Source organism: Thermobia domestica, chromosome 4 (genome assembly GCF_964235325.1).
Source record: "Thermobia domestica chromosome 4, izTheDome1.hap1.1, whole genome shotgun sequence".
NCBI classification, from domain to species: domain Eukaryota; kingdom Metazoa; phylum Arthropoda; class Insecta; order Zygentoma; family Lepismatidae; genus Thermobia; species Thermobia domestica.
Window position 1 is genome coordinate 260,233,621 of NC_137457.1, and position 12,676 is coordinate 260,246,296.

A 12,676-nucleotide genomic window follows, 5' to 3' on the forward strand; every position below is an offset into this window, starting at 1 on the left:
TATACATTTCGACGTATTCATTTCTCTCTCTCTCTCTATATATATATATATATATATTTATATATTTATATTCAATAAATGCGCACACATTTAAATTAATCACCCCCAACAATAAAATTTTTACAAGGTTGCAAACATTGTCCCAAAACAAATGACTTCCGACATTACATATGAAAAAGAAAATCGCTTTTCTACCTGATACCGCGCATCTATAAATTTTTCACTTTTATATAATCAATTCGTGTTTAAATCATGAAGAAAAAAAAACTTTGGAAGGCAGGCACGTAACACAGAGCATTTCTAAAGATATAACTAGATAACCTAAAATACAATTTCTGGGCCCAGATCAACTACAAGGTAAACGAAAACCAACACAGAAAAGAAAGTGGCCAATGGATTAAAAAAAACTTAAGAGGGACGACGGTGAAAGAACGTAATCGAAGTGTCGTCAAATACTAAGTCTTTGTTCATTTCAGCGATAGGTCAAAATGTGATGGAGGACCCAATCACTATCTACTTTATCCATGAATCGTGTCTTGCAACGTCTCAGCTGGTAATTTCAGATCAGAGTTGTACGTTAAATAAATCGTAAGTAACAAGTTCAAAATCTTGGGGGGGAGGTTGAAAAAATTTAAAAAAAACTTGAAGAAATGAAGACAGATAGAGAGATAGAGAAGAAGGAAGACGAAGAATAGGGGCGCCAAAGACTTAAGTGAGAAATAACTAAAGCTACAAAGATAGAAGTCGAATTTCGCTCTCAACAAAATCCATAGCCAAAATATCCTTAACATGCCAAAAAGGGTGGTCTACTCAAATACGTAGACTCAAGGGGCGCCCTGCTGCCAAGGATGCAAGTTCTGTGTCCATCAGATCCCAATCCCACAAGAGTTTGCTTGTAAGATTGAAATCCGATCCCCGTATCCGGCCCAGACCAGCAGGATAAAAGGAGAGGGGGAAAGGGACCAGGTAACTGCGTCCCCAATTTTGAAATCTCTAAGTAAAAAAAAATATATTCGACCCCTTAGAAAAACTAAGAAGGTTCGAGGACAGTAATGAAACTAGAATAGAAGTGTTAGCTACGATATCCCTAACTAATGATTTGCCAAAAATAAAAAAAAATAAATAAACTGAATTTCGGATCGGTGATTTCTATGGCCAAACCTCACCGATAGCTACCCTGCGCAGACACGCCACAGTCTGGGATGTCGTTAATTTCCCTCGTCTAATTAAACTAAGAAAAGAAATGAAAATACTTAAAGGGACTAGGGGTCGACATCCGGGTACGCGAAAATAAATTTCAATAATTAATTGTTTTGATTCTGTAACCCTGTCAGAGCTGTCGCCTCCATGAACATTGTAAGCTAGCCCGAGTAGGTAACGTGAAGGAAAAAAAAATCTCACGGAGCAGGATATTCTATTTTAAAACTCGACCAGAAAATATAATTCACTACAGCCCTGTTGTATAACTACTATTGTCTTTTCATAATTTATTATTCAATATGTCTAGTCAACGATTATATGATGCTACCCCTTCTATCAGATGGTATTACTATGGTTGATTATTATTATAACACATTAAACTACAAAGTATTACCATAGTCCGACTATATATCGCCCTCCGGTCCGCGTGATATCATGGTGCAGGGGTCAGAACCCGAGATGTTTGTAGCTACACGTATCTATTCAATATATATATATATCAACACGCGGCGAAGTATTCACTGGGCTACTATATATATTTAACTATATGGGTGTCCTATCTTCTATATTCATCTACTACAATATTCATATACTTTATATTCATATTCACATTAATATTCATTTGCCACGACGCTATATTCTACAAACACCCTGTTTCCTCTATCTACGCCCAGCCTATTTACACATTTCATCATAACACTTTAAAATCTATAATCACTACAAACATTTCCCATTCCGATCACCGCACGACAACCTCACTCGAACTCAAGACTCTTTCATCCCACACACAATACTATGTAATACTCGGTAGATTTATTAAGAAGAAAGAAAAAATCCTACGTATGTTCACTGAAAATAGAATTATCCGCGATAATATTTAATGTTTATAAAATTTTGCAGTAACAATGAACTGCTGCAGCCACGAAGAAAAATGAACATCTAATATAATTCCAAAGCGAAGAACTAGCATCATATCGCCCGACTTCTGTTAAAGATTTACGTATAGTTTATTTATTTAAATATTTCGATTTCTAGACTATGCAGAATGTTGAAACTTTCAGAATATATTAATTTTGGGTCACTTGACCTAACTGTACATTTATATGGGCTGTGAATTATACCTTCTAGGTTTTATTTCGGAAAGAAAGGTCAATTTCATGAAAACTAAATCACTAAGTACCTCGACAGAAGAATGGCGGTTAGTACTGACTTTTGACACTAGGGCTAGCGACGATATAATCAACCCTTGAACAACTGAATGTGACCTTGTACACGGAATTATTATACTATATTAAGTTCACTATTAAATATTGTGTATGAGTTCACTTAATGACGGAATAATAAAGAATTTATCGTATAGTAAATACTACACTGTCCATATTTAATTATCTCACACACTCTTTCATCACTTAACTACCACAATTACTAGTACTAGAACATGTTTCTACATTACGAACACATACATGCCACATTCATACTACACACTACATTAATACATGTTATACTAATAAATATATACAGAAAACATTCATATTTTACCATGTTAAATCGGCTCGAAAGGAAAAGGAAAGAAAGGGACAGGGCCAACTGGCCCTTGTTTTCACTGAATCACGTTCTTAACTGTTTAATCAATGCCCCCGAGGGGACATATCGAAGTATTAGCTAACAATAGGACCCCTGCCCTGAAGGGGCAGGAACCCGGAAACAAACTAAATGTTCAACTCATCCCGCTGGAAGCCGTACTCCCAAGTTGGGAGTCAGATAGGAGCCCTCACTGTAAAATTACAAGTGCATTATGGTTACTATCCTAACTACAACAAAATTGAATACCGCCATGTATGTAATTAAAAAAAAATCACTCGCTACCTACATAAACAGATCTATAGATGGACAGGCCTAATGTAACTCTAACAGGAATAGTTTTAAGGATAAAAGTATTTAAAGGGAAAAACACCACTCTTCCGAAACTGTCTGTGGATATTTAAGAACCACTAGCAAACTGATGCACTTCGTGGAACCTGTCCATCACTCATTATATCTGCTCAACATGGCGTTACTATACTGCACTTCCTATTTCAGCTTTTTAGTTCAGTTTTTTGTATGAAATTTAATAGTTTTTTGGCTCCTAGAGACTTCCAGAGAATTTAGATATTAAAAAACTCCCAAATATTACCTTGTTTTCAGCTTTTTCAACTTTATGATAGAGAAGATCCGAATCTGGCTGTTATCAGTAAAATTTCCCGGCGTGGAATGGAATAATTGCGCCCTAATATCATAGCGTGGGTTTATCAGCCAATCAAAACTAAGCATTTTGGCGGTGGGGCTTTGAAACGAATAAAATTTGGTAAAATCTGGATCAAACTAGATTTTAGAAGGACCTAGGTATCTAAAAGAGAGGTGAAGGGTGGTCCTGAAAATTCTGTCGAATTTTAGATTGGTTATTTGATCTGGAAAGTTCCGTCCAATAGTGGATCTATATTTTCAGATAGCACTGACGCCGTAAGAATTGTAATAATCCATTTACATATCCATATACAAGACTTATAACTAATTTAATATATAAATAAAGATATTGATTCCCAAACCATAATTCCTAATGAATTTTTTTACAGTTTTCCATGTTAATTTGAAATAGAATAACAAATAAAATTACGAATTATATGAACAGCCAGAAATTTTTTGTTAAACATCAAGTACAGTCGGTGCAAAAAATTTCGGGCACCCTCCTATCAAGAACATATCATTAGACTGTAATGGCATATTACATGGAAATGAGGTGACAGTGATAGTATCCCGAACACTGATGTTAATATTCCATCATCTCCTGATAAACATCACCCTATGTATTGCCCTCCAGTTGTTCGTTCTCCAATCATTTACAATCAATCTCATCTTAATGACTTGTTCTGTGACCTAGGTCTATCTAAATACAAACCAGAACTTCTCGCATTAAGACTGCAGGAACGCAATCTACAGCAACCAAGTGCAAATGTAACCAGCCTCAGACAAAGAGAACGAGCATTAATTCATTTTTTCACCTCCGATAAATAATTGTACTTCTGTAATGACATAAATGGTTTAATGATAGCAACTTAGTTTCCATCCAATATACCGTAATACTCATAAATGGAAGATTTGGTGTGACTTAAAGGTTGTTGCAATTATTTCGGAATACAACAAAGACACATCAAATATACTTTCTTTCTTTGTGAATGGGATAGTCTTCAACGAGATGCACATTACGTAAAACAATTATGGCCTGAAAGGAAGTGGACAGTTGGAGAAAAGAATGTGCAACGCCTAAACCTAGTTGCTCAAGAAGATTTCCTCATTCCTCCGCTTCATATTAAATTAGGGCCGTTTAAGCAATTGGTGAAGGCGATGGATAAAAGTGGCAAGGATTTTGAATATTATCTGTTCTCTAAATTTACCAAGTTATCTCCATCGAAGATAAAGAAAAGTGTGTTTGTGGTCCACCAATCCGTGAACTAATACGTGACCCTATGTTCGAAGCCAGATTAAGGGACAAAGAAAAGCGTGCATTGATTGGTTTCAAGAATGTTACATACAACTTCCTGGGCAAGAAACGGGAACACAATTACATAGATTTAGCAACAGAAATGATCAACGCATATCAAATTTTGGGATGCAACATGTCCGTGAAACTACACTTTATTCACTCTAATCTGGATTACTTTCCAGCTAACTGCAGTGACTTTTCGGATGAACATGGTGAGAGGTTCCATAAGGACACACAAACATTAAAAAAAACGTTATGAAGGAAAATGGGTGCCTTCGCTTCTGGCTGACTATTGCTGGACGATTGCCAGGGACTGTAAATATATAACACACAAACGGCTATCATAGTAAGTTCCTGAATTACAATTACAATTATTTTCACTTTGAAATAATCAAACAACATGTCTGCATTATTTTTATGGTGATTGTGTTTATAGCGCTTTGTATATTAATTTCATATGCAGTAAGTCAATTGTATTTCGTATTACCAGACGCAATATAATTTCTACTACAGTACAGATAATAAAATATATACCACAAAATATATCCAAAACTGTTCCTGACAGAGCAAAACAATTGGTAGATTCGCATTTAGGTGCTCAGTTGGCATAAAAAATCAGATATTGCAACCCTAGAAAAAAGAAAAGAGTTGCATTTTGTCGAACAGTGTAATTTTTATCAACTTATCTGTTTGCAAAAGACATCTGCATACCATTATAACGCAATATTACTTTTACCAGCTTTGAAATCTATTAATAAAACCAATTAATGAAACCACAGTTTTAATTCAATAGTTCTTTTGTGTTTGTGTTCTATCAAAGAGAGTAATTTAATATCTCTTTGATAGGATATTTGTAATACTGTATGTATTAAATAATCATAAGAAACAATGTAAATTATGCTTTCTTAGCTCCTTGCATATCAGTTATTTATTGATTAAATGTCGTTTCTATATTTTTCCAGCAACTTCCAACAATTCCTACAACCTTTCCGGCAGTAGAAATAAAAGTCGATGCTATTGTTAACCAAAACCTTAAAAACGAAGAGCTACGAGTAATATACAGTAGAGAAAGAGAGCAGTATATAATAGTTAGAAATGTAGTAACAAAAACAGTTTTGAATGTTTGATATCAAAATGATTATGGACCAGTACTACGGATTACAATATTATATATTTTTAATTTTTTGTTTCTTTTTAACAACATGGCCACTATTAGGATGGGCACGAGTCGAGCTAAAACGCAATGACTCGAGTTCCGAGTCGGGTCAAAGGTAATTTTCCGAGCCGAGTCACTGTTTTCGAGTCGAATAGAGTTTGATAAATGACTCCCCTTCAGCTCGTTTTAACTCGTTTTGAAATCATGGCCATAACTGGAAAACGGAAACCCATAATAAATGTAAACAGTAATGTGGAATACATTTAGTGTTGCTCACGGCAGGGAACACTAGGATCTCGTCTAGTCCCGATAACGAGTCGACAATATTCTTTTACAACGAGACAGCCTCAAATGTCGTGAGCACCAATATAAGTATATACTGTAGTTCTTGCCATCAAGGCTGAGACCTCACGGTCGAATTTTTGAACCCAAGTAGTGATATTAACTGGTTTGGCTCGGTTCAACTGAGCGAATAGCTCGAGCCGACTCGGTTGGAATGAGCCACCGACCCGGTTCAGGTGAGCTATCGGATCGAGCCAGCTCCGTTAGAGCGAGTCCATCGGCTCGGTTCGACTCGGCTCAACTGAGCCGATGGCTCGAACCGGCTCGGTTGGGTGAGATGTCCGTTCGGCTTACTTCTCGATTCGGTCCGGTAGTGAATGAGCTGTGAGCCGAGCCGCTTGAGCCACTGACAACCCTAAACCCAGGTAAAGCAGTTTTGAACATGTTTTGCCAGCGCCCTGTAAATGTTAACAATTTTTGGCTAGAGCCCGAATACTTACTCCTCCGGAACTGAAACACATAATCTCATGAACAATGTCCTTGCCTCCTGAAGACCTTCTCTACGACCGAGATCGGCAGTCAACTAGGTTTTAGTATTCAGATACAAACTACCTATCTTTCATGGTTATGCACAGTGTTGTAATAATAATAACAATAATAATAATAATAATAATAATAATAATAATAATAATAATAATAATAATAATAATAATAATAATAATAATAATAATAATAATAATAATAATAATAATAATAGGATACTTAAACAGAGTACTTGATACTACACACAGGATTTAGCTCGATTTGGTTCGTTTTCGAGTCGAGTTTCGAAGAAAACTCGCTCGTTCCAGTCCCTGCAGCAGGACCGCTGGAGGGACCAAGTTTTCGAGTAGAGGTGTCTAGCCCCCAGACTCCCAATAGCTTCGCTACTAATTCTCCGAAATAGACCATTGAAATTTGAAAACATTACGATAATTCGAATTCTACAGTAAGGCACTACTTGTACTGTACTGCAAATTATACTTGTATTGTAAGGCAACGTTTTATATAGCCTCGGTACTAAAAGGGAAAGTTAACTCTTAACAAAAAAAAGAAAAAAAAGAAAAGAAAAATCATATTTTTTAAAAAAAATTACTTCATTTTATACCAAAATGTAGTTAAGTTTGTAGTGTTATATTTTCCTCATAGATGGCAGTATATGCCTACAGCTGTCTTTTTACGAAACTGCTGCCATCTGGAGGGCTAGCCTACATTTTCTTGAAGTTTCTTTCTCGAATGACTTCTTTCCCTATAGTATTAATAGCAGGGCTGGATTAACCCATCTGGAGACCTGGGGCTTGAAAAAATATGACCCCTGCTGACTTCACCTAATACGATTTCTTTGAAAGTACAATAGGAAAGTTAAGAGAATATTATGTTTCATATTTTTGGTCATATTTTATTTTATGAGATGACTGCATCTTCATGATTCTGTTTAGATAGCCAATTGAGATTTTGATCAGAGAAGAGCCCCCTGCACACCTGGAGGCCCGGGGTTACAGCTCCCCCTAAGCCCCCTTAATCCGGCCTTGGTGTTAAGTCACACACCGTTTCTACTCGCACCTCCCACTAGTAAAATGAAATGAAATCTTTAACATCAGTGGAACATCTAGTCCGGGCAGGGTGGCCTAAGCCCCTAGTTTTTTGAGTGACAAAAATAACTGAAGCCAATATTTATATTTTTTTTCTGGAAAGTTTATAGTAAACTCATGATATACCTATCATAGTCTGAGTTCGGCTGCCCCCTCCCCTTAAAGTTCTTACCTTCGAGATCCGCCACTGTTTCGCATCCCACTCCATTGTTATGTACTTGAGGTTAAAGGAGGAAAAATGGTTAATTAAAGTGAGTGATTATAAAAGTACTGGCAGGACGAGAATATGCGATGAAAGAAAATAATTTAGAGAATACCTACGAACACGATCTGTCCACTAGAAACTTACATGGCCTGGGATCGCACCAAGAACTCCACCAATCAAAGATGAACGCTCTACCACTTAGGTACCGTACCCCCTCCTGTACCACAGTATATATTTCCTTTGCTATATTATTATTATTATTATTATTATTATTATTATTATTATTATTATTATTATTATTATTATTATTATTATTATTATTATTATTATTATTATTATAGACCTCTATCCACAGTGGTGCTATTCAGCCGGTTCGCTAGAACCGGTTGTTAAAATAATTCCAGTTCGCAGAACTGTTTGTTATCCGAGACATGACAGTAAATTTTACTGAGTTATACCGAAGATCAGTAAATTTTAGTTTAAGTATCTTTGTGGTAGAAATGCTTACAGCTACAAGGTTAAACATTGATCTCTCGGAAGAAGGTATAAGCGTTTATTTCTTAATCTCAAATGTTCAGATGTCAAGAATGAGAAGTAGGATCACATGAGTGTAGTGGTAAAGATTATTTATATTTGAAACGCATATATATCATTATCAACAATTTGTTGATCCATTTCTGAATTAAGATATTTTCAATACTTTCTGACAACCATTTATCTTGAATAAGTTCTTTCCAAGATATTCGTAGTGCTATCTAATTTCGACACACCACCTTACATTCGGATGCTGTGTAAGTCTCTGCTTGTCACTTGTGGTATCCAGTAAGAAAATTGCTTTTCTCCACCTTCTATTTTTTTTTTTCTTTTTGCTAAGAGAGTTATATGCATCTACTCTCTTTCTTTATTGAGAGAGAGAGAGAGAGAGAGAGAGAGAGAGAGAGAACCGCTTGTTAAAAAATTAGAATACCACTGTCTATCCGTATATGGTAGCGTATCCATCTTCATCGCGGAGACCTGGGTTCTATTCTTGGCAGGATCCCACTTTAAGCTGTAGTTCCACGTCTTATGTAATTTCCGTACTGAAGAGAACACTAAATTCTAATTCAGGTAACCAATAAAAATAATAATTGTGGTTGAAATATTTATATCTTGTTTGTTACCTTAAGATAAGGTGCATTTTTTTTTTTGCCTGTGTGGTAATGGGTTTGATTCCCGATTGGAATACTGTAACTTGAATACAAACCTCATTATGGTTCTTAACTCAATTTAAATAGTAGGGTACGTCTCATATGACCTTGGTGTAGGCCAATCATAATTTCAACATCAAAAAGTGGAATACTTAAAAACATAATTACAGCAAAATCTTATTTGGGAATAAATTGATTATTTCACATGAAATATTTATCATCCTCAAAATTAGACAATCTCAATTAATCGAAACGTATGGTCATCCTGGTCTGTAAATAGTGCCAGGTATCTAAGTAGAAGGAGGTTCGGGCCAGGCGTAGCGTAGCAGCTAACACTCTCGTCTTTGGTGTGTGCGGTCAAGGGTTCGATTCTGGGTGAACACACTCGGTCGGAATGGTGTTACAGCTTTTTCAGACCAGCCATCCTAGCTGAGGTTTTCCTGAGTCTCTCATTCATACCAGGAAAATGCTAAGATGGTTCTTCACATAATGGTTTCAGGTTGCTTCCCTTTTTCCTCCACAATTCTCCGAATAGTGTGACCACCGAGAGATGACATCCCTCATACTGACGTGTTAACATGACCATAGATGTTGAAAGCCCAGAAATTTAATTCCTAATTCTAATCCTAATTCTGGAACGAGGTTCGCATTCTGAGAATTAGCCAAAGGTATGTGAAACAGCCGAACTATTCCCCGTTCAGCGTAAGCTCTAAACTCAGATAAACAAATATTTGTATCCTTCCGCTTGTCAGAAATACGATTGGCTAGTGATGTATCACTCCCACTCCCCACAGGGAGGAGCAAATTATACAGGTGCATTTTGACAATACTGTCTCGTGTTGTCCAAATACTTACAGCAGCAGCAGAAAAGAAAGAAAAGAAACTCGAAAGATTTTTTTTTTTTTTTAATATGTGAATTTGCCCAAATGCCTTCAATTTCCTTTACCGCTCATGACACAATAAGCCAAAGAGCCTTCATTCTCCGGAAGTCGAATTGTATCTGTGAAAGGCAGCGTTCACAATCACATGCTAATAAACTATGGGATTATGAACTACGTTTGCAATTTAAAACTGACCATGGTGACGTATAATGCAATATCTCTCACCTTAGAAGAAAGATTTAAGAAACTGGAAGAAAAGCTACAGAAGACCAACTGGGACATCGTGGAATAAGGAAAATAAGAAGAAAAGAACTAATCGAATTGAAAAGTGGACTACTATTCTACTACCAAGTTTCAGAAGGTGGCAAGACCGACGATGTTGGAATTTCTTATCAATGACAACCTTAAAAACAACGTCCTGGAGATAGATAGCACCTCTAGTCGAATAGCAAGGTTTAGTGTCAAATTCTCAGAACATACAAGTGATTCAAATATACGCCCCAATAACAATCCATTCAGAACAGGAAGTGAAAGAATTCTATGAAGAAATTAGAAAGTTTAAAAACAAAAGAAATATAAACGGAACCAAGAAAGTTCTGTCGCTTTTTGTGGAGGTCTGTGTTCAATTGGCCCTCACTCCGTGAGCTGAAAGCGAATGGAGATAAGGCGAAGGTCAGTTGTTGATGTGGGTATATTCAACCTGGTTGTGCCAGTTCAGTTACATCGTGAACTTACATAAGAACAGAGTGAACATGAGATCTCCACAGAGCGTCATAAGTGCGTGTATGCTGTACGAGTTCAAACTTTGGGACGGTTGTCGTGACTACGTGGACAGTAAACTGCAAATGACCATATAGAAAGTATGATCGAAAACACGGTGAATAATTTTATTAGAAACACAGTAATAACCTTACATGGAATTTGATTTAATCTCCTTCAAAGACCTGTCCTTGGCTTGCAATGCATTTATCCCAACGTTGAACCCATGACTGGAAGCATTTCTTCAAGGATTCTTTTGGAAGGGCGTTCAGCTGTTCTGTCGTGGCCCTCTCAATGTCAAGAATAGTGACAAAACTTTTTACTTTAAGTACAGTTTTAATTTTTGCTAAGAGCCAGAAGTCGCATGGTACTATGTGTGGAGAGCATAGCGAATGTAGACAAACAAGTTTTTTTTTTTTTTTTTTTGCCAAAAACTCGCGGATCTAAAGCAAGGTGTGGCACAGCGCGTTTTCATGGAGAAGAAGGAAGCCATTTGCTCGTTTAATTAGTGGTTAAAATGCTTTTCAAGAACCCATACGCGATGTTTAGTTCTTCAGAAAGCCCTCGAATAGTCATTCGCCTGTTTGAACAAATCATTTGTGCCACTTTTTGCACGTTTTCATCTATTTTTGACGTCGCAGGACGTACCCATCGTTGCTCGTTTTCAGCCGACTGCTTGCCGCTTTTGAATCGCTTAATACCACTTGTAAACAATCTTCAAAGCCACTGCTTCATCACCATACATTGATTTTGACATTTCGTGAGCTTCTTTGGCACTTTTGCACCTTAGAACAAAAAGTTAATATTGGCGCACGACACAGGCTCTTAACACGTCCCCATACTTCTGTCTCTGGAAGCCAACTACATATCACACTTGCTCAAACACGACACTGACTGTACGAAAGGTTTAGGCAACGGTGCTTTATTATTTTAATGGATAGATGGCACTGTTGAACTACATTCACCGTATTTTTAGATCACACCTTGTATACTCTTCATATTTTGTTCAACATAATGAAGTCGATCGGTTTATGTCACATATGCTTCTTTATCTATCTATCTATCTATAAACACACACACACACACACACATACATATATATATATATATATATATATATATATATATATATATATATATATATATATATATATATATATAGAGAGAGAGAGAGAGAGAGAGAGAGAGAGAGAGAGAGAGAGAGACGGATTTAGGGGGTGCACCAACGCACGTGCACTCCCCCCCCCCCCTCCTTCGTTGTAAATATACACTATCTAAAATGGAAGCTAGTACTGAAAATAGCAACACTTGGTGAAACTTCCTGCCATTATTTTTCAGTTTGGGGCTTAAAAGAAAGCAGAGCTTTGCGAAACCAATAATTTAAGTCGATTTTCTAAAGGTTGAAAGAGAAGGATTCACCAAGGCAAATATTTGCCCCCCCCACCAAAAAAAGAAGAAGAAGAAGCCAGGAGGAGAGAACATTTTTTCATGCATAACACTTGCGACCCTCTTTAAAATACTCTCCTTCGTTCTATGCATCAGCGTTGTCAGGGGTAACATGTTGTTTTGAAGAGTTTCAGTGTGATTGGTTATTTTGGGAATTATTGGTGCACCCCCCTCCTCAGACAATCTTGGATCCGGCCTTATATATATATTCTACAAGGCCGGATCCTGTAGAACATATATTCTATAAGGAAAGTATATTCTACTTCCTGTGTCGTGATTAATAATGCGGATAGGTTGATACTGGTAACAGAATATGCAAATGCCAGTACATGGAAAATATCAATCAACTAAGCAAATGAAAGTAATGATATAGATTTTGGTTAAGTGAAACAGGGAGACTTGTTTATGA

At 36.7% G+C, this 12,676-nt stretch overlaps 1 protein-coding gene across 1 annotated transcript in view; it reads right to left on the reverse strand.

Annotated features, from left to right (window-relative positions):
* Window positions 1-5,366, reverse strand: part of LOC145684026 (putative glutamate receptor) — a 97,839-nt gene extending 92,473 nt beyond the window's left edge. Inside the window, exon 1 of the mRNA XM_081755843.1 lies at window positions 5,255-5,366. The gene's annotated coding sequence lies outside the window, so the exon portion shown is untranslated. The remainder of the gene's footprint in view (window positions 1-5,254) is intronic.
* Window positions 5,367-12,676: the final 7,310 nt, after the last annotated feature.